The sequence below is a fragment of the Hypanus sabinus genome, chromosome 8, assembly GCF_030144855.1.
Source record: "Hypanus sabinus isolate sHypSab1 chromosome 8, sHypSab1.hap1, whole genome shotgun sequence".
NCBI lineage: Eukaryota > Metazoa > Chordata > Chondrichthyes > Myliobatiformes > Dasyatidae > Hypanus > Hypanus sabinus.
The window spans coordinates 94,940,840-94,964,589 of record NC_082713.1 but is presented as its reverse complement, the minus strand read 5'-3'; positions in this window follow the sequence as shown (position 1 = coordinate 94,964,589).

The window sequence follows — 23,750 nt, the reverse complement described above, 5'->3', positions numbered from 1 at the left end:
CTGGCAGCCATGACTTTCAATACCAAGGCACTAGGAAGTTCCCTCCCTATACCTGCTATCCACCTCTCCTACTTTCGAGATTTTTTTTAATAACTGTCTCTTTGTCCAAGGTTTTGATCATCAGCAGATGCAGGAAATATCAAATAAAACAGAAATATGTTGTGAAAATGTAATTGGTTTATTATTGTCAACTGTTGCCATCTCAGGTTGAGATACTATATCATGGCCTGATGCAGAATTTCAACTCAAAACATTGACAATTCCTTTACAAACCCCTACCCCAATGCTGCTCAACGTGCAGAGTTCCTTCAGAAGATAGTTTGTTGCTCCACGTTCCAGCAATCTCCTGTTTCAGCCACAAAAAAAGAAACGAAACAATCCTTGTTATTCAATGTTAACTTTTCTTTTCAGGTTTGAAATGTTAAAGGTGGTCAGAATCAGACAGCAGGTATATCATTAAGGACCCTCGCTATCTGGGTCAAGCCCTTTTTTCATTTGCGAGGTAAAGGAGCCTGAAGAGATACATTCAATATTTCAAGAAGAGCTTCTGCCTCTTTGCAATTAGATTTCTGATTGATCCATGAACACTATCTTGTTATTCCTCTTTTGCACAATTTATATCAACTTTTTCTTGGTCTTGCACTGTATTGCTGCTGCAGAGCAACTCATTTTACAATGTATATTGGTGATAATAAACCTGATCAGAGTCATAAAGTATACAGCACAGAAACAGGCTCTTCATCCCATCTATTGTGTTGACCTGTTTTTTTTCCTGCCTCATCCCATACTCGTCCTTAACCCTCCCATCCATGTACATTCTTGTACATCCAAACTTCTCTCAAATGTTGAAATCAAACCCGCATCTACTATTTCCACTGGTAGATCGATCCACACTTTCACCTTGCTCTTGAGCAAAGAAGTTTCCCCTCAGATTCCCCTTAATAATTTCACCTTCCACCCTTAACCCAGCTCCAGTCTCCCTCAACCTAAAGGGAAAAAGTCTGCATGTATTTACCCTATCTATACCCCTCAAAATTATGTATACCTCACTAAGATCACTCTTGCAAGCTTTTGTATCTGCGACTCAACTTATCCCAAATCCTGACCTCTCTCCTCGGAAAAAAGGATGTCATGTACCTCCCCCACACCAACTGTCCCAGATCTGCTTCTTTCCTTCTCACTCCACTCCCCGTCACCTGAACAATGAAGGAGGGGATAGGAAAAAAATTCAGCAATACTTTAGTTGTGTTTGTTTAGTTATCCTGAGACAGACCTTGCTACCTCACAGTCCCTCTACTGCCAGTTCAAAGAATGACCACCAACCACCACCACTCTTTGACTGAAAAAACAAACAGAAAGCAAAACAAAATCCTTGTCAGCAGAAGATGGGAGGAGGGAGAATGAGGAAGGGCAGGAAAAATGGAAGAAGTAGCTCGTGAAAATTCTGAAGGAGAAAAACAAAGCTCCTTCTTTTATCAAGCTCCTTTGCTCTGTACACCAGAAAAGGCAGGAGATCTTGTTGGCTATGCATTTCAATTTAAATTCCTAATCCCTTTCCTATGTGTTGGTCCATGGTCTCCTCTACTGTCAAGATAAGGTTGCATTCAGACTGGAGAAGCAACACCCCATATTCCATCTGGGTTGCATCCAATCTGATGGCATGAACATAGATTTCTCCAATTGCTGGTAGTTTCTTCCCCCACTCTAATTCTCTTTTTCCTTTCACTATTCTGGTTCTCCCTCACATCCTTTCTTCTCACTAGTCCATCATCTCCCCTGGTGTCCCTCCTCCTTCCCTTTCTTCCATGGTCCACTATCCTCTCCTATCAGTTTCTTTCTTTATCTCTTCTTCTTATCCCCTCTCAAATTCTTGTTTCAATTCCACCCACCTTACTCATCATCTGGTCTCACCTATCACCTTCCATCTTGTACTCCTTGCCCTCCCATCTTATTATTCTGTTATTTTCCCTCCTCCTTTCCAGTCCTGATGAAGAGTCTCGGCCTGAAATATTGACTATTTATTCTCCTCCAGCACTTTGTGTGTTGCTCATGATTTCCACCATCTGCAGAAACTCTCATGTGTATGAACTATCAGTCCCACCCACTTCTCACCTCCCTGTCAATCATTCTCACCTCTCCCTACGTTTATCCACCCCATCTCCCATCCATAAGGTTATTTGGCCCTCAGAGTCTGCTCCACCCTTTCATCATGGCTCATCCAATTTTCCTCTCAGCCCTAATCTCCTTCTCCCATGTCCCTTCATGCCCTGACCAATCAACCTCTGCCATAAAAGTATTTAAGACTTGGCCTCCACAGCTGCCTGTGGAAAAGATTTCCACAGATTCACCAATCTCTGGTGAAAGAAATTCCTCCCCATCTCCGTTCTAAAAGGACACCCCTCTATTCTGAGGTTGCGTCTTGTGGTCTTAGACTCTCCCACCATAGGTAACATCCTCTCCACGTCACTTTCACCATTCGTTAAGTTTCAATGAGGTCACCCCTCATTCTTCTGAATTCCAGTAAATACAGGCCCAGTGCCATCAAACACTCATCATATGACAAGCCATTCAACTCTGGAATCACTTTTGTGTACATCCATTGAACTGTCTCTAGTTTCATCCTTTCTAAGATGTTTTTCACACTGAGTTAGATTTTCACACAAAAAGTGGAATACACTGCGAATGAAGGTGGTGGAAGCGGATACAATAGGGTCTTTTAAGAGCCTCTTAGATAGGTACTTGGAGCTTAGAAAAATAGAGGGCTATGTGGTAGGGAAATTCTAGGCAGCTTCTGGAGTAGGTTACATGGTAAGCACAACATTGTGGGCTGAAGGGCCTGTAATGTGCTATAGATTTTCTAAGTGGCCAAAACTGCTCACAATATTCCAAGTGAGCCTCAGCTGTGCTTTATAAAGTCTCAGCGTTACATACTTGCAGAAACACATGTGACGGCAGAGAGTGGAACCTGGGTTGACCAACAACTTGTTAAATTGGGTTATCACTGGAACCCAATTGCCCTGAGGGCCAGGGATAAACGTCTGTTCATGTGCCATATAGATCAAACATTCCAGATTGATAATTCCAGGCAAGATCCACTAGGAATGTCCTGAGATGTCTCACCCCAGAGCAGATCTCTTACTCTGCTCGAGAGACCTCAGCTGGGGAACTACCCTTTGCATTGGTCTCCTGATGTAAAAGAGACTCTGGGGAAAAAATGCATAACTTAAGTTATCTTGTTCCATCTGTTCAAGGCATTGGCAGTCATAGTCCAGTTTATTGTTTGCAACAGGTCTGTGTGTGCACAGGTGCAATGGAAACCCTGCTTGCAGCAGTGTCACAGGCATCAGATAAGTAGTATTCACAAGTAAAGCAGAAATATAACATCAGTTATAGAATGCAGAGAAGTACAATGTAATATCAGGCCCCTTGGCTCAGAAAGCTACTTCTCTAAACTAATTCCTTTTGACTACACAATGCCATATAAAATCACGTGTAACCCCCTGGGTCACCTCCTCTCCTCTGAGTACCTCCTGGCCTTGGACCCCCGCTTGGGGTCCATTCCTTGCCCAGTTTACAGCATCGCATCCTCTCTCTCTCACCCCCTCGTGCCGATCTGCCCAAAAGCCCACCAACAATAGCTTACAAACTCAGAAGAAAGAACAACATTAATCCCAATTGGTTTACAAAGGAATACAATTCTCGTTATCAGTAAATTTTAACCCAAACAAGCTTCCAGCACTCTCTCGCAACCAAGAAGCATTCCTACTTTTAACAAAACAAAGAAGCCATTTTGATTACATACACAGTGTTACGAACCCCGTAACTGGGTCACTTACCAGCAGAGATAGAGAGGTCTGATGGTACTACTTTTAACAGTATTTATTGATAAAGATACACAAAAATAATATCAATGCAAACATACAGATAATACACGTCGTCAATACCAAATCTAAAAGCGCGGGTATAATAATAATCAATAAGAAATAGATCTATCATTGTCTAGGGGATAATGTATTGTCCGGTGGAAATATAAAAGTCACTGTTAGTTCATTCAAGCTGCAGCGTTTTGTTTTGAGAGAAAGACGGGTTAAACTTGCCCAGCCCTTTTATGATGCCAATCCTTCGAGAGTCTTTGGGAGTTGGTTTCCCCGTGGTTAGCTAAAAGCTGTTCTTCCGTGGTAAAAGCCACTGGTACCGGGGCAAAATGGAACCAAACGCACGTGGCCTCCTCCCATTGGCTTCCGCTATTACGGGATCGCTAGCGTTTCGTCTGGTGTGTCTGAGGGGCTGTTCCCACAGACCCTCTTTTATCCTGATTCACAGGGTCTCAGATGTCAATCAGGTTGGGGGTAATGCAATCCCTCCCTCAACCAGCCCACTTTGCCTGAGGGCTTCCACGTAGCACAGTATTGCAATACACAAGTCCGTCTCCAAGAGACAATGGCCGTTTCCCGTAGCTTTATATCACTGGGGGAACAAGACATTCCTCACGTCTCTCTCTCATTTCCTGGGTCTCCTGACCCAAATCAATAGTGATCTTGCGATTCTCACAAAGGAGGGGGCTACCCCGCACCCTTCGGCCCCTCAGAGCTGTGGTACATTCATAACAACAGTAACAAAGAAAAAAGAAGAAACCCCATTTACACTCTCCCCCACCAAATAAAAGTCATGTCCTCATGACTATTAAATAACTCGCCACCTTTCCTGCCAACACACCGTAACCCAAGCACAAACAGTGACATCTCCTCCCCACACAGTAAACCTCACGCCCTGTTCCTCAGGCACTACATAGGCCAACTATCTGGGAGTTCCCTAATCCTTCTGAGACCTCCGTACCCCCTTACCTAAACCCTTCAGGCTCGGACACAACTGGGGATACCTTGGGCCCACTACCAACTCCTCTCTCAACCTCTCACTCATGCCCTCCACTGCACACAGCTAACCCTCCCCACTACACCTGACTCAGTGGGGGAAGGGCCAAAGGTCTCTTCCTCAATCGAGGGAAAGTCAGCAAAAGGCAGCATGTACCACACATCCAGCACATTATCCATCGAATCTGTATTCTTCCTCATTTCTGCGATCGGTAGCTGCTGTTTGATCTTCTCCAAACGGAAACAAGTGGCCTGCACTGCTCCTGCAGTCTCTTCAGCCTCCTGTTCAGTATTCACTGCACTTCTCTCCAGCTTTTTCTTCCTCATGACGTCTTCCAGATCAACTTTCTCCAGTCTCTCCGTCTTCATTTCAAACTTGATTCTGTAGAGACAGTCACTCATGAGCTGCGACCTTCACCAGCCCTGGCACGTGTCCAGAAAACACTTTAACTCTGTAGTTCTCAGCCACTCCTGCAACGACCTCACTTCATATTCTCCTGAGGTAAATCCAAATACCAAGAGATCATCCGCATACACCAAAACTCCAAACGCCTCCACATCCCCCATGGTCTTCCACATGCCCCACAGGAAGGTTGCAAGGGCTCCAGATATGCCCTGTGGCATCTTTTCGGACCGGAAGACTCCTAGGGAATTTATAACGGCCGTCTTCTCCTTGTCGGCCCCACTCATCGGGATCTGGCAACATCCACTCCTCAGATCCAGCACCTTAAATCACTTCGCACCACTCAGACAGACCACCACCTCTTCGGCCCTCAGGGCCATATTCTGGTCACTGACAGTGCGCCTCTTCAGTGCAATATAATCCGCACACACGCTGCCTACGTCTTCCACGGCTTCAGGGGCCAGTGGCCCTAACCTCTCTCTCTCCGAGGTGTCTTCAGCGGTCAACTCCCCTCCCTCGTGGTACTTTGCAGCATCCACTAAGAGGGTCTCACCCTCAGATACTTCCCCCAGGCCATACCACCACCGGATCTTGTTTAAATTCTGTATCGGCCCAATGCTGCTACACACGTCTGCACAAGCAGCTCGAAACTCTGGGTGAATCGACAATGCCTCCAAACAACGCTCACCCGCCTCCTCCGGGCGGGCCCCCAAGCGCACCAGCAGGATATTGGTTCTCTCTAGAACAGAAACGCTGCCCGTCTCAACAGTGCCCGGACACATCAGCATTAACGATTCACGAACTTCAGTCACCTCCACATTTGCCTCTAAGAACTCCATTTTCACTGACCAACAACCGTCGTCTGGATAATCACCGGCACTGGTACCTCAAATCTCCAGTGCCCTCAATGTTGTCAAGGGTAAATGCTTCCAATAACAGTTATAAAACAAACTGTACAGCAACTTAACCGGCGCCCCGGTGCCGAGGATGGCTTTGACTTGACTTCCATCCATCCGTAACAACACCTGTGCGCTTGATCCCTCTAAGCCTTCAGGAATAGTGTCTGTTCCATTCGGGAGTTCCTTGGTACATTGCTGGGAATGTGCTCCCCTAGAGACCCCAAGCCGTTCCCCCATTGGGCCTCCTCTAAGTTTCCCGTGACCTCTCGGATCAACTGAACAACTGAGGGAGGAGCTGATCCCCTTGACAGATCCCCTTGGCACCGCAAGCAATTTACCTGCCCCCCTAGCCAAAAGGGATACCCTAAAAACTTTCCACCAATCTCCTGCCACAGATATGATAAGCCCCCCAGCTGCGGCATTTGATTTCCAGTCGAACCACACACATTTTCCCACACTTTCACATAACTGACAGCTGCCACCCCGAGGTAATTGTACCCGACAGTTCTAACAACGCCACCAGCCCGCCCACTCAAACTTCCAACCAATTCCTGTCGCTTTCCCTCAGCCAAGCACTGCCACTCACCTAACAACTGAGAGGTCCACTCCGCCCACGCCTCCAACTCTTTAGGGCTGGACCTAATTCCAACAACCGGGCAAAGCCTACCACTGCTGAAACCTGTCACTCCTCATTCTCTAAACAGTACGGACAACCCATGGTCCCACCACCATTTCATCAACGCTAGTCGGAACTCAATCAACGCCCTCTGGGGCACCAACAGCCACCCCACCCAACACACATGCAGAGATAACCAGCAATCGCACACCCGCAAAGGCACACCAGCTCTTCGCCGCAGACATAATTTAAAGAGGGTGATCACACAGCTTCCACAGAAATCAATCCCGGACGAGCACCCCACAATGTAACCCCCTGGGTCGCCTCAGGCTCGCTCAGCTCATTCTCGTCTAGGAGGAGCATCCTTCGGCCCCGCCAAACTGGGTGTGGATGCAGTGTGATGTTCCTGCCTCGCCCAAAAACAGACAGTACACCATATGCGATTAAATGAGTACAATTTATAAAGGTTACTATAACTAAGCGATTAATAACGATACAGTATATACGAAGGAAAAAAAATAAAGAAAAGGCGCCAAACTTATCAAAGTCCAAACCACATCGTGCACAACCGTTGGAGCTCAATTACTGAAGTTTTCTGGCCACCATTCGATCCCCTCCGAACTCCTTGACTCGCAGCTTAGGACCATCCGATGTGGTCGACCAAGCACATCTAGCTTCATCTCCTCTCCTTGGAGTACCTCCTGGCCTCGGACCCCCGCTTGGGGTCCGTTCCTCGCCCAGTTTATAGCATTGTGTCCTCTCTCTCTCTCACCCTCTCATGCCGATCTGCCCAAAAGCCCGCCAACAATAGCTTACAGACTCAGAAGAAAGAACAACATTAATCCCAATTGGTTTACAAAGGAATACAATTCTTGTTATCAGTAAATTTTAACCCAAACAAGCTTCCAGCACTCTCTCGCAACAAAGAAGCATTCCTACTTTTAACAAAACAAAGAAGCCATTTTGATTACAAACACAGTTACAAAGAAAAAAGAAGAAACCCCCTTTACACACGTATTATTGTTCCACAAAGCCATAAGACACAGGAGCAGAATTAGAACATTCAGTCCATCGAGCCTGCTCTGCTGTTCCATCATGGCTGATCCTGGATCCCACTCAAACCCATACACCTGCCATATTCTTTAATGTCCTGACCAATCAGGAAACTATCAATTTTCAATTTTAAAAACAGCCGCAGACTTGGTCTCCAGCACAATCTGTTGCAGAGCATTCCACAGATACCCCACTCTTTGGCTAAAAAAAACACTCCTTATTTCTGCTCTAAAAAGTTGTTCCTCAATTTTGAGGCTGTGCCCTTTAGTTCTGATACCCCCAACATAGGAAACATCCTCTCCACATCCACCTTATCCAGTCCTTTCAACATTTGGTAGGTTTTAATGAGATCCCCCTGCATTCTTCTCAATTCCAGTAGGCACAGACCCAAAGCTGCCAAACACTTCACATATCTGAACCCCTCCCTACATTCCTGGAATCATCCTCCTGAACCTCGTCTGGACTCTCTCCAAAGTCAAGTACTCCAAGTGCACACTGACTAGTGTCTTTCAAGCCTCAACATTATCTCCTTGGTTTTATATTCTATTCCCCTTGAAATAATTGCCAACATTGTATTTGCTTTCTTTACCAGAGACTCAACCTGTAAATTAAGAGTCTTTTGAGAGTCTTGCATGAGGACTCCCAGGTCCTTCTGAACTTCCTCCACATTTAGATAATAGTCTGCGCTATTCTTTCTTTTATCGGGATGCCTTATTGTACATTTCCCAACACTGTTTCCATCTTCCACTTTTTTTGCCCATTCTTCCAATTTGTCTAAGTCCTGCTGCAATAACATTGCTTTCTCAGCACTAGCTACCCTCCACCTTTCTTTGTATCTTCTGCTAACTTTGCCACAAAGCCATCAATTCCATTATCCAAATCATTAACAAACAATGTGAAAAGCAGTGGTCCCTAAGGTGTGACTGTACAAAAAGGAGGGGTTGCACTTGAATCCTTGGGGGACCAATATTCTGGTTGGGAGTTTTGCTAAGGCTATTCGGGAGAGTTTAAACTAAAATTATTGGGGGGTGGGAACTGAACTGAAGAGACTGGGGAAGAGGCGGTTGGCTCACAAATAGAGAGCTTGGAGACAGTATGTGAGGGTGGATAGGCAGGTGATAGAGAAGGGACGAGCTCAGACCGAAGGTTTGAGATGTGTCTATTTTAACGCAAGGAGTACTGTGAACAAAACGGATTAGCTTAGAGCGTGGATCAATACTTGGAGCTATGATATGGTGGCCATTACAGAGAATTGGATGGCTCAGGGACAGGAATGGTTACTTCAAGTACCGGGTTTTAGATGTTTCAGAAAGAACAGGGAGGGAGGCAAAAGAGGTGGGGGTGTAGCACTGTTGATCAGAGATAGTGTCACAGCTGCAGAAAAGGTGGACGTCATGGAGGGATTGTCTACGGAGTCTCTGTGGGTGGAGGTTAGGAACAGGAAAGGGTCTACTGGGTGTATTTTATTGGCTGCCCAATACTGTAGTAACAGGGACATCGAGGAGCAGATAGGCAAACAGATCCTGGAAAGGTGTAATAATAAGAGTTGTCATTGTAGGAGATTTTGATTTCCCAAATATCGATTGGCATCTCCCTAGAGCAAGGGGTTTAGATAGGGTGGAGTTTGTTAGGTGTGTTCAGGAAGGTTTCTTGATACAGTATGTAGATAAGCTGACAAGAGGAGAGGCAGTACTTGATTTGGTATTAGGAAATGACTCTGGTTAGGTGTCAGATCTCTCAGTGGGAGAGCATTTTGGAGATAGTGATCATAATTCTATCTCCTTTACAATAGCATTGGAGAGAGATAGGAACAAAGAAGTTAGAAAAGCAGTTAATTAGAGTAAGGGGATTTATGAGGCTATCAAACAAGAAATTGGAAGCTTAAATTGGAAACAGATGTTCTCAGGGAAAAGTACGGAAGAAAAGTGGCAAATGTTCAGGGGATATTTGTGTAGAGTTCTGTATATGTATATTCCAATCAGACAGGGAAGTTATGGTAGGGTACAGAAACCGTGGTGTCCAAAGGCTGTTATAAATCTAGTCAAGAAGGAAAGAAAAGCTTACAAAAGGTTTAGAGAGCTAGGTAATGTTAGAGATCAAGAAGGTTATAAGGCCACTAGGAAGGAGCTTAAGAAGGAAATTAGGAGAGCCAGAAGGGGCCATGAGAAGGCCTTGGTGAGCAGGATCAAGGAAAACCCCAAGGCATTCTACAAGTATGTGAAGAGCAAGAGGATAAGACGTGAAAGAATAGGACCTATCAAGTGTGACAGTGGGAAAGTGTGTAAGGAACCAAAGGAAATAGCGGAGGTACTTAATGAATACTTTACTTCAGTATTCTCTATGGAAAAGGATCTTAGTGATAGTACTGATGACTTGCAGAGGACTGAAAAGCTTGAGCATGTAGATATTAAGAAAGGATGTGTTGGAGCTTTTGGAAAGCATCAAGTTGGATAAGTCACCAGGACTGGACGAAATGTACCCCAGGCTACTGTGGGAGGCAAGGGAGGAAATTGCTGACGCCTCTGGCGATGATCTTTGCATCATCAATGGGGACGGGAGAGGTTCTGGGGGATTGGAGGTTTGCGGATGTTCCGTTATTCAAGAAAGGGAGTAGAGATAGCCCAGGAAATTATAGACCATTGAGTCTTACTTCAGTAGTTTGTAAGTTGATGGAGAGGTATAATATGATTAGGAATAGTCAGCATGGCTTTGTCAGGAGCAGGTCGTGCCTTATGAGCCTGATTGAATTTTTTTGAGGATGTGACTAAACACATTGATGAAGGAAAGGCAATAGATGTAGTGTATATGGATTTCAGCAAAGCATTGATAAGGTACCCTGTGCAAGGCTTATTGAGAATGTAAGGAGACATGGGATCCAAGGGGACATTGCTTTATGCATCCAGAACTGGCTTGCCCACAGAAGGCAAAGAGTGGTTGTAGACAGGTCATATGGAGGTCAGTGACCAGTGGTGTACCTCAGGGAGCTGTCCTGGGACCCTAACTCTTCGTGATTTCTATAAATGACCTGGATGAGGAAGTGGAGGGATGGGTTAGTAAATTTGCTGATGACACGAAGGTTGGGGGAGTTGTGGATAGTGTGGAGGGGTGTCAGAGGTTACAGTGGGACATTGATAGTATGCAAAACTGAGCTGAGAAGTGGCGGATGGAGTTCAACCCAGATAAGCGTGAAGTGGTTCATTTTATTAGGTCAAATATAATGGCAGAATATAGTATTAATGGTAAGACTCTTGGTAGTGTGGAGGATCAGAGGGATCTAGAGGTCTGAGTCCATAGGACACTCAAAGCAGCTGCACAAGTTGACTCTGTGGTTAAGAAGGCATACAGTGTATTGGCCTTCATCAATCGTGGAATTGAATTTAGGAGCTGAGAGGTAATGTTGCAGTTATATAGGACAGTGGTCAGATCCCATTTGGAGTACTGTGCTCAGTTCTGGTCGCCTCACTATAGGAAAGATGTGGAAGCCATAAAAAGGGTTCAGAGGAGATTTACAAGGATATTGCCTGGATTGGGGAGCTTGTCTTATGTAAACAGGTTAAGTGAACTCAGCCTTTTCTCCTTGGAGTAACAGAGGATGAGAGGTGACCTGGTAGAGGTGTATATGATGATGAGAGGCATTGATCGTATGGATAGTCAGATGCTTTTTCCCAGGGCTGAAATGGTTGCCACAAGAGGGCACAGGTTTAAGGTGCTTGGCAGTAGGTACAGAGGAGATGGCAGGGATAAGTTTTTCACGCAGAGAGTGGTGAGTACGTGAAATGGGTTGCCAGCAACGGTGGTGGAGGAGGATTCGATAGGGTCTTTTAAGCGACACATGGATAGGTACATGGGGCTTAGAAAAATAGATGGGTAACCCTAGTAATTTCTAAGGTTGGGACATGTTTGGCTCAACTTTGTGGGCTGAAGGGCCTGTATTATGTTGTAGGTTTTCGATGTTTCTATGTTAACACCACTAGTCACTGGCAGCTAACCAGAAAAGGCACCTTCTATTCCAGCTTGCTGCCTCTTGCCTGCCAGACATTCCTCAATCCATGCCTGTACCTTTCCTGTAACGCCATAGGATTTTATCTTGTTAAGCATCGTCGTGTGGCACCTTTTGAAAATTCAGGTAAGTGACATCCACTGCCCTTTCTGTGTCCATCCTGTTTGTTACTTTCGAAGAACTCTAACAGATTTGTCAGGCAAGATTTCCCTTCACAGAAACCATGTTGACTTTGACATATTTTATCATTAGTCTCCATGTACCCTGAAACCTCATCCTTAATAATAGACTCCAACACTTTTCCAACCACTGAGTTTGGGCTAACTGGAATATGGTTAAAGAGCAAAGGGAAAGTCAGGCAATGCTTTAGGGAAGTGAGAGATATTGGGACTACTATCTCAATCCCCTCCCCCCACCCTTGAGCTCACAAAGGGTCATCTACCTCTTCATGACATCCCACAGCTGCCCTTCCCTTGCAGCAGGCAGTGAGGTGCAGTTTGGGGCAGCCATTTCCAGAGTGATCCCAGTGGATGGGAGGCATCTGAGCACTCCTGAATAAAGAATTTCTGGAAAAAAATACACTGCCAAAGCCCAGACTAGAAGTCGCGCATTCTACAGCAAATAAACACATCTTGGATTAGACTGATACCTGATTTAGAGGCAACAGATAAGGTGCGGGAGTTGGAAGTGGGGTAGTGCCAGTTGGGATTTACAGATGGAGAGTATCAGAGGACAATTCTTGGTGATGGAGAGAGGGAGTTCACGGCAATTTCCCATTGGCTGTGGAGAGTGTGCTGTAGTAGATGAATGCACATGAGGAGTCACAAGATAACTTTTTGGCTAGGCCTGCAGTGAAGGAGAAATGGTCAGAGGCAATGGTCAATTATAGTAATGTCTGCGTGTCCTCCTCTACCTCCAGGGACTGGTCATCAGATACACTGTCCTCTCCCCTTTTTGGAGCAGGCACTGAATACACTGCCATTTTTCCCCACTGGGGCTAAACACACTGTCCTCTCTCCTATCTCTGAGAACAGTCGTTAGATACACAGTTGTCTCCGCCATTCTAGTGCACACAGTCCTCTCCCATAAGAGAGAGGATTGAGTGTGAGGGGATAGACGTGTCTGATCAATACTCACACTCCCAGGGTCAGACACAGAGTGAAGATCCATTTATTCCTGTCCTACTGTAAAGAATCAAGAAAGTTATTCAGGAAGATAATGATGTATCCCTTCATGTGTTGCTTCATTCTTCGATGCACCGAGGAAAGTTCTCTTTTACTGTTCATGTTCTTTGTCGGTGAGTTGTTCACTAAAACTAAACCTTGTGGGAAGTAAGAGGGGGAGGAACAACTTCTTCCATCTGACCATTCCAGTCTCCTGTCCTGCACTGTCTGAGATTCTAACCAAACTAACCCTCCCCCAACACCTACTATAATAACCATCTGTCCAGAAAATTATCCCCACCTTCCATTGGAACTGTCAACACATCTTGATCAATTTGCACCCTCTTTAAATATATCTACAGGCTTGCTATAGTTCTGCTCTCATAGAAGAACAAGTAAAATCTTGGGGACTAAGTGCATAGCTCCCTGAAGGTGGGTGCACAGGTTGAGAGTGGTAAAGAAGGTGCACAGTATGCTTGCCTTTATTAGTTGTGTCTGAGTTCAAGAGTTAAGAAGTTACAGTGCATGTGTAGAAAATTTGATTTGATTAGACCCAGGCAGTGTCTGAAGGAAGAGGAACTAGCTGAGAGGATTAGGCTAGGCGATCTGGAAGAGGAATCTGGAGCATCAGCCGGATGATCTTCGACTCATAAGGGAGAATGAGGCAGTCATAGATGAGAGCTACAGGGAGGTAGTCACCACTTGGGCTGCCGGAAGCAGGTTGTTGGGTGACAGTCGGGGGGGAAAGCGAAGGTGAGCAGACAGGTAGTGCAGAGCACCCCTGTAGCCATTCCCCTGAATAATAAGTTTACTGTTCTGGATGCTGTTGGCGAAGACAGTGAGCCACAGTGGCAGGGCCTTTGACAATAGACAATAGGTGCAGAAGTAGACCATTCGGCCCCTCGAGTCTGCACCGCCATTCTGAGATCATGGCTGATCATTCACTATCAATACCCAGTCCCTTCCTTGTCCCCATATCCCTTGATTCCCCTATCCATCAGATATCTATCTAGCTCCTTCTTGAAAGCATCCAGAGAATTGGCCTCCACCATCTTCCGAGGCAGTGCATTCCACACCTCCACAACTCTCTGGGAGAAGAAGCTCTTCCTCAACTCTGTTTTAAATAACTGACCTCTTATTCTCAATCCATGCCCTCTGGTACTGGACTCTCCCAACATCTGGAACATATTTCCTGCCTCAATCCTATCAAATCCTTTAATTATCTTAAACGTTTCAATCAGATCCCCTCTCAATCTCCTCAAATCCAGCGTGTACAAGCCCAATCTCTCCAATCTCTCTGCGTAAGACAGCCCTGCCATCCCAGGAATCAACCTAGTGAATCTACGCTACACTTCCTCAATTGCCAGAATGTCCTTCCTTAAACCTGGAGACCAAAACTGTACACAATATTCCAGGTGTGGTCTCACCAGGGACCTGTACAAATGCAAAAGGACATCCTTGCTCTTGTACTCAATTTCCCTTGTAATAAAGGCCAACATTCCATTTGCCCTCTTCACTGCCTGTTGCACTTGCTCATTCACCTTCATTGACTGATGAACTAGGACTCCTAGGTCTCTTTGCATTTCTCCCTTACATAACTCTACACCATTCAGACAATACTCTGCCCTCTTGTTCCTGCATCCAAAGTGGATAACTTCACATTTATTCACATTGAATGACATCTGCCAAGTATCTGCCCACTCACCCAGCCTATCCAAGTCTCCCTGTATTCTCCTAATGTCCTCTTCGCATGTCACACTGCCACCCAGTTTAGTATCGTCAGCAAACTTGCTGATATAGTTTTCAATGCCCTCATCTAAATCGTTGACATAAATCGTAAAGAGCTGTGGTTCCAATACAGAGCCCTGTGGTACCCCACTAGTCACCTCCAGCCAGTCCGAGAAACACCCATTCACTGCTACCCTTTGCTTTCTATCTGCCAACCAGTTTTCTATCCATGTTGAAACTCTGCCCCCAATGCCATGAGCTCTGATTTTACTCACCAATCTCCTATGTGGCACCTTATCGAATGCCTTCTGAAAATCTAGGTACACAACATCCACTGGCTTACCCTCATCTAACATCCTTGTTACACCCTCAAAAAACTCCAACAGATTAGTCAAGCATGATTTGCCCTTGGTAAATACATGCTGGCTCGGCCTAATCCTATTACTGCCATCAAGATGTGCCACTATTTCGTCCTTAATAATGGACTCAAGCATCTTCCCCACTACTGACATTAGGCTAACAGGGCGATAGTTCTCCGTTTTCTCCTTCCCTCCCTTCTTGAAAAGTGGGATAACATTAGCCACTCTCCAATCTTCTGAACTGATCCTGAATCTAAGGAACAATGGAAAATGATTACCAATGCATCCACAATTTCCTGAGCCACCTCTTTTAGAACCCTCGGATGCAGACCATCTGGACCCGGGGATTTATTAGCCTTCAGTCCTATCAGTCTACTCATCACAGTTTCTTTCCTAATGTCAATCTGTTTCAATTCCTCTGATATCTTATGACCCTGGCCCATAATGTATTCCATAATACATGTATTCTGGTGTGAGTTTGATATGGTTTGTGTGTGCGCGGCATATATTTGATTCCCTCAGCACCTGCGTGTACGGGAGGTGGGGTTGGTGAGTGGCTGGATCTCCTTTTCCCCTAGACATATACCAGCCTGTTGGGTAAGTGTTACATTTGTGGGGTGCTCATCCCGGGATTGGATTGTCAGGGGCTGTGGAGTCGCGCAGGCGGTAGAGCGGAGATGGACAGAGATAAGATTGTTAGCTGGTGCGAGTTGGAAGATGTACCGGTGCAATGTGCCTGTGTAGCAAGGATTTTCGAGTTTCAGGAGATGTGTTAGTGCGGGGGTTAAGTTTGGTAAAAGGTATTGGGCAGGTAGAATTGGTAGCTAGACGGTGTGGTACAGAGGTAGAGTCTAGTTGGGTGTTGGTTCGTATGAGTGCTGACGTCATGATGTTGGAACTGCCAGCGATGGTCAGTGTTCCGGGGGAGGCAGGGCCGTGGGGGCTCCACACCCTCTCCGAGGATGAGGATGACGAGACACCGGAAGAGGAGCTAGAGCTAGAGGTGGCCCCCAGAGAGGTGCCCGTCACTAGTAAGGGAGGTTGGAGGAGGGAGGCGTGACTAGGCCCCTCCCCCAGGTAGGGTGGAAGCCTCGGAGCTGGCAGCCGCACTTAACTCCCTGGTGGGAGTGGCCGAGAGGCCACGGCTGAAGCTGGGGGTGTTCTCCGGAGCCAAGCCTACTCCGGACTGGGAGGTGGACTATGAGACCTGGATCGAGCATACCTCTTTGATGTTAGAGAAGTGGCCAGGCTCGGAGGAGGAGGAGGAGGAGGAGGCAGTGATTGGTGGGAAGTTTGAGGGGTTCGGCAGCCAAAATAGTCCGGGAGTTGAAAGCTGAAAAGTCTGGGGCTTCAGTGGTGGAATGCATAGAAGTTTTGGAGGGAGCGTTGGGGTTGTCAGGAGAACCCTGGATGCTTTTAGCAAAGTTCCAACGCCTGGAACAACGGAGAGGGGAAAAGCTTTCCAAGTACATATTTCAGATGGAGGGGATGGTTACGGGGTTGTGGCATCGGGGGGGGGGGGGTAGTGAAGGCACCTGCCGTGGCTAGCGTGAGGATGAGTCAGATATTCAGTGGCTCTCTGGAGGAGGACAAGGTGGCGTGGACTATCCGGCAGGCTTATAGAAAGGGCCCCCTCCATCATTCGGGTAACTGATTAGAGAAGTGCGAGAGGAAGAGAGAGCATTGGGGCGGAAAAGGGGCTCGGGCCACTGGGAGCAATCCTCAGCGATACAGGAAGTGGTGGCTGGGTGGAGGACTGAAAACCCCCAGGGGAGTAGGGACCCCCCTCTGGAGGGGAAGGACAGTGAAGGTACCCACTCCCAGGGGCGGCCCGTGAAGTGGGTTGGGAGCGGGGGCCGTCCTGGGAGAGGAGGGGTGGTGGGCAGTATGTGCTTTAACTGTGGGAAAGAGGGGCACTTCAGGCGGGACTGTGGGCGGCCAAGGGTGTGCTATAGCTGTGGAGAGGAGGGACACTTTTGGTGGGATTGTGAGAGACAAGGAGTCCCGCGGAGGGCAAGCCCCCCCTGCGACTAAGAAGAGCGAGGTGTCAGGAAACTTAAGGAGTGTCTCAGTGAGGGAACGGACTGGAGCCTCTGGAGGAATATGTTCCCAGAGATCAGCCAGGGGACCACCGGGTGGCCACGCCTTTATTCCGGATGGGCTGGTAGGACCCCGGGCCAGTGTGTGTCTACGGATAGAGGGAGTTTACACAAAAGCTGTTTTTGATACGGGAACGCAGGTGACCTTATTGTACTGGTCGTTCTACAACCAATATCTAAAGCATTTGCCCGTAACCCCATTTGATGCCCTGAGATTTGGGGTGTGAGCGAGGGTGATTACCCATACGATGGGTACCTATCGGTGAGATTGGAGTTCTTGGAGGGCGATGTGGGAGTGTCCGAAGCTATTGAAACATTGGTGTTGGTGTGTCCTGACCCGGTGGTGCTGCCCTCCTGGTGGGGACTAACACTCCCGTTGTGCAACGGCTCTTGGGAGCTTGTAAGGAGAAAGGGAGGGAACACTTTCTGGAGACCCTCATGGTGCATCCAGTGTTTCGAGCAGCATTCGAAGGAGGGGTAGCCCCCCAAGGGCTGGACCCAGAGTGTAAAGGAGGGACGGTGTGGTGTACGCAGGCGAAGCCCAAGGTGATCCGACCAGGAGAGGTGGCACTCGTGATGGGGACCCCCAGTTTCCCCGGGGTGCTGACGGGCAAAGCCCTGTTGGTAGACGCCCCAGACGATCTTGAAGGGGAAACAAGATTTCTGGCGGGGGCGCTGGTGAGGCCCGAAGTGCAGAGACCAGGGGTGGTACATGTGAGGCGTATAGCCATAAGTGTCAGGAACACTATGGCAAGAGAAATCATCTTTAAAAGGGGAATGCCGCCAGCACACCTGTTTCCGGAGACGGTAATGTCTAGCGCACCAGTGAGGACCCCTAACGGGGAGGGGTTGAAGCATCAAGGGGAGCTGACCGCTTAAACCTTTAACATCGGGGATTCTCCTGTGTCGCCAGAGTGGAAGCGAAGGCTGGTGGAGAAGATGCTGAAGATTGAAGCTGTTTTTTCTCGGGGTGAGTTTGATGTGTTCTGCTCCAAAAGCACTCGCCACACCATCCGGGTGACGGAGGACACCCCATTCCGAGAGAGGTCACGGCGACTGGCCCCTGCAGATGTTGAAAATGTGCAGCAGCACTTGTGCAAGTTGAAGGAAGCTGGAATCATCACTGAGTCCCGAAGCCCCTATGCACCTCCAATAGTGGTGGCATGGAAGAAGAATGGGAGGGTGCGCATGTGTGTTGACTACAGGACTTTGAATCGGCGAACTGTCCCTGATCAATACACCATCCCGAGGGTCAAGGACGTGTTGGCTGGCCTGAGTGGAGCGAAGTGGTTCAGTGTGCTTGACTTAATAAGTGGGTATTACCAGATCCCGACGAGTGAGGGCGATAAAGAGAAGACGGCCTTTATCAGCCCGCTGGGGTTCTTCCAGTTCGAACAAATGCCCCAAGGCATATCAGGGGCCCCAGCCACCTTCCAGAGGTTTATGGAGAGAACTGTGGGGGATATGAATCTGCTGGAGGTGCTGGTGTACCTGGACAATTTGCTGATCCCCAAAAGCCATATGTGCTGCACACGGATGCCAGCCAAGAGGGTCTCGGGGCTGTTCTGTACCAGGAGCATGGCAAAGCATTGAGACTGGTAGCCTTTGTCAGCCGAAGCTTGTCGCCATCTGAGAGAAACTATCCCACTCACAAATTGGAGTTCCTGGCGCTGAAGTGGGCGGTGGTGGACAAGTTGAGCGATTACCTGTAAGGAGCCAAGTTTGAGGTGAGAACGGATAACAATGCTCTCTCACTTATATTTTGACTTTGTCTAAGCTGGATGCCACAGGACATCGGTGGCTGGTGGTCTTGTTGGTATATGATTTCAGCCTGAAGCACTGCCCAGGAAGCAGGAATGTCAATGTGGATGCTTTGTCACGTCGGGAGCCGGGGGAACAGGAGAAGGACGAGGAGTGGGAGAGTGTCCCTGCCCCTGGAGTGAAGGCGATGTGTCAGTTTGCTATCACCATGAAGGCCGAGGGAAGAAGGAGGCTGGAGCGAGCCGTGGACCATTTGGGAGTTTTTGACCCCTAGCTTACTGTGACCTGACCGCACTGCTGATTGAACAGTTGCCGGAATTGAGTCTGGGGGAAGTGGCAGTTGCTCAGTAAAATGACCCAGGTCTTGGCACTGTGTGGAGCGCGGTAGAGAAGGGGGATGTGGCATTGGCTGAGAAGGCGAAACACCCGTCCATGCCTCTGTTATTGAAAGAGTGGCCTCTGTTAAAATTAAAGAACCAAGTCTTCTGGACCAACCCCACCGTTGGCAACTGGTCATGCCGGAGAAGTATCGGCAGACTGTACTCCAGGCCTTGCATGATGATTCCGGACATTCGGGGGTGGAAAAGACCTATGGATTACTCAAAGACTGGTTCTACTGGCCCCGGATGAGGGGGAAGGTTGAAGAATACTGTAGGAAATGCAGTCGTTGCATCTGGAGGAAGACCCTGCCAGCGTCGGCGGCTCCACTGTCACACTTGCAGAGTGCAGGATCTCTGGACCTGTTGTGTATGGATTTCCTGTTGATTGAGCCTGACACCAGCAACACCGCGAATGTCTTAGTTATCTCTGATCATTACACTTGCTATGCTCAGGCATTTCCCACTAAAGATCTGAAGGTGACGACAGTGGCGAAGGTGTTATGGGAGAAGTATTTTGTTCATTATGGCCTTCCCAGACGGATCCATAGTGATCGGGGCGGGACTTTGAGAGCCGGCTTATCCATGAATTACTGAGTGTGCTTGGGGTTGAGAAATCCAGGACCACCCCTTATCACCCACAGGGTGATCCTCAACCTGTGAGGTTTAACAGGACCCTGTTGGATATGCTCGGGATGCTGGAAATTGGACAGAAAAATAAGTGGAGTCATCATATAGGACAATTGGTTCTGTAATGTTCTCGCTCGGCGTGTAAGATAACGCTGAGCTAAACACCGAGTTAAACCTTTGTCAATGATGACAGGATCACAGTAAGATTAACCATTTACTGTTCACTCTTCCACATTATCGTATGGTGAAAACTGTTGATAAAACAATACAAGATTTGTACAGCATTTGTTTCCTTCTTGATATTACATTTACATCGTAAATACTTGCAAAAGTAAAACTACAACTACTACATTACATTAAAGTGCAGCATACAGTCAGAATCTACCTACGCCATTGACTGCTTTAAATACACTTCAACGCAAACTATCTGCAACTCTTTAACTAACGAAAACATAAACCTTATCGACCGTCGTAACTTTTAACAGGATCGGCGTTAACATTTTAATTCAACATATCGATTATCTCATAGCTCACAGCGTTGCCTTCACAATGTTTCTGGTGTATAGAAAGAAAACATTGCCGCTGCTTGCGCTCGCACATGTCTCGACCCCCCCCCCCTTCCCGTTTCTCCAAACCGGTATTTTCCCACAGGACGCGGCGAAACCGGATGTGATGTCATCGCATGCCGCGATATCTCACAGACAATGAATTTACGTTAAACAATCCTAACTTTAACTAGAATGCTAACAAACAAATTATTAAGTGAAAATATTATAAACTAAATAACTGCCATAAAGGCAACACACTCCCCGCTTGACCTTCATAAGGTCACAATGAACATTATACAAAACTTTAGTCTCTAATCAGTCCTTAGGTAGAAGTAGAATGACTTCTGTAACAGGCCTTTGGTAAATTTTCATGTCACCTCGGTCGGTAGTTTTCAACTCAACCTTCCTGACATGTCCATCCCTGCTAGGGAATGTAGCAAGACCAGAACCAATTTGCCAGAGCTTGGACCTGTCTCCATTGCTTTAAGTACAAATCCTTATCAGAGAAGTCCCCTGGTGGAGGGGGAGCTCCTGCCTCCTGCGTAAGGAGCATTGATGGCGAGAGTATGAAGGGGTTTTCTGGGTCAGAAGACACGGGTAGGAGTGGTCGTGCATTTATAATGGCTGTGACCTCTGCCATTAGTGTGCACAGTACCTCGTGGGTCAATCGGGTGCGTTGCTACATCTCAGGTTTCCTTTTCAGGGTTTTTTGCAAGGGCATGAACCGCTTGACTGCCTGCTCTTTGTTGTTTGGCAAGCACTGGCGGGGTTCTCTGAAAGGCAGTGGGACCCCATTATTTGCTTCATCTCTGAAGACCTTGGTGTCCTTTGTTTTTAAGAAAATGGCATCTTGAGCTGATTGAGCAAGTTTATTATCATGCTCAGTTTGAGCGAAGACTGACTGACCCAGCGTCTCGTCAGTTACTTTACGTTTGTTAAAGCCTTGTCGTGCTTCCTTAATACGCGTGACACTTGTGCAGGGTTGAAAAATTGAATGGCGGCCACTCTCTAGCACATTGGTCTTGAGTGTGCTAACCGTTGGTTTGTGTACATTGCCAGGGCACACCTCTCCTATCACCACCCAGCCTAGATCCAGGCGTTGCGCAAAGGGGGCGTCGTGTGGTCCAATGACCTGCTGCCTAACCTTGTGCACCTGAAGAACATCTCTTCCTAATAGCAGGAGTATCTCTGCTGTTGGATCCAGTTCTGGGATGTGTTTGGCCATGTGGTGGAGATGTGGCTGGTGTAGCACTGCACTTGGTGTCGGGATCTCAGTGCGGTTCTTCAAAATCTCATTGCACTCTAAGAGTGGAGGGAGACAGATGACGACTTTACCATCCAGGGACTCGAGCTGGAAGCCTTCTGCCTTCCTTCCATGAGTTTCCGCGTTGCCTGAGCAAGTTCTAAGGTAGAATGGGAACTGCTCACTCTCAATGTTGAACAATTTAAAAAACTCTGGGCTGACTAGTGAGCAATTGCTCTGATCGTCCAGAATTACATAGGCTTTGATGGCCTTGTCTTTGGCTCCTTTAGGGTACACCTTAGTGAGGCAGATCTTTGAACAAGAACGGCTTGTCTGAGCTTGACCGCAAACTTCTGTACAGCTCGAGCTGACAACTGTTGTCCTGGAGTGAGCTTCTCCCTCCCCGACGTCCTGTTGTGGGGGTGAAGGAGCGTTGTCGGTTTGTGGTAACGGGCCGGGATGCATGGCCCCATCGTGATTAGTGCGATCACATTCCGGACACTTCACGGCGATCGTACACTCTCTAGCAAAGTGAGAGGTCGAGGAACAGCATTTAAAACATATTCTTTTCTCCTTGAGAAGGGCCATCCTCTCTTCAAGGGGTTTTTCCCTAAACGTTCTGCATTTTCTGAGGGGGTGGGGTTTGTTATGCATTGGAAAATTCTTGCTAGGGTTGTGGTTAGTTGTAAAGACTTCAGTCTTAAGCACTGAGACAGGTTTATCAATGTTGCAATTATTCGAAGAGGATTTATCTGGCTTGGTGTAAACTGTACTGCTTCCTTGACCCATGAGGCTAGGGTCGTTTCGCTTCTTCGCCTCCCTGCACACAAACCTAGTGAAATACTCAAAGGGAGGAAATCGACCATTGTGCTCTTCTTTGTACTCTGAGGCAACAGACACCCACCTGTCCTGCAGCCCAAATGGAAGTTTGTCCACGATTTGTCTAATCCCGGATGGAGTATACTAGATCAGTTGAGTAGCCATCTTCTTTGGCGCCTTGAATCTCCATGAGTAAACCTCCGAGCTCCCTTAACTTAATGTGGTCCTTGGCTGACACCTTAGGAAAATTTTCCAGACGTCGGTATAGCGCCGCTTCAATAATTTTGGGGGCCGCATAGCCCTTCCGAAGTCTCTCCCATGCTTTGCTTAAGGCTAGCTCGGGTTTGTTGATGTACACTGAACGTATGTGTCTCACCTGTTCACATGATTCTTTTCCCAGCTATTTCGCCATAAGATCCAACTCTTGGGTTGCTCTGAGCTGGATTCCGTCAATAGCATTGGTGAATGTGGAGTACCATGCATGGTAATTTTCAGGTTTATCGTCAAACTGGTACAGTCCTGAAGTGACGAGATCTCGTCGTGCTAAATACTGTGCCAGGGGTTCAATTGCAAGTGGCATGCGGCCTGAGGAAGTATGTCGGCGGGTATATGACCGAGGGCGTACCTCTGTTATGGACTTTGCTGTTCTGAATTCAGCCTTTGCCTCTCTTCTCGCCAAATCTTATAAGTTTGGTGGCGAGAAGTATTTGTCATCAGCCCTTTCATTCTTGACTTCATCATGGAGTTGCAAGGGTAAGTTGTCTTCCTCGGATGGATGTGATGCAATTGGGTCTCTCTGAGACTCCTCATGAAGTGGGGCGTTATCAAACAAGTATGGAGTGGAAGAACGAATCTTCCAGTCTGTTTGAGATTGGACATAGTCGCTTGTGCGTTCCAATCTGGTCTTTTCTAAAGTAGTGTAACTCCCTGGGTCGCCTCAGGCTCGCTCAGCTCATTTCGTCTAGGGGGAGCAGCCTTCGGCCCCGCCAAACTGGGTAATCAGTTGGTGTGGATGCTGTGTGATGTCCCCGCCTCACCCAAAAACAGACAGCACACCATATGCAATTAAATGAGTACAATTTATAAAGGTTACTATAACTAAGTGATTAATAACGATACAGTATATATGAAGAGAAAATTAAAGAAACGGTGCCAAACTTATCAAAGTCCAAACCACTATG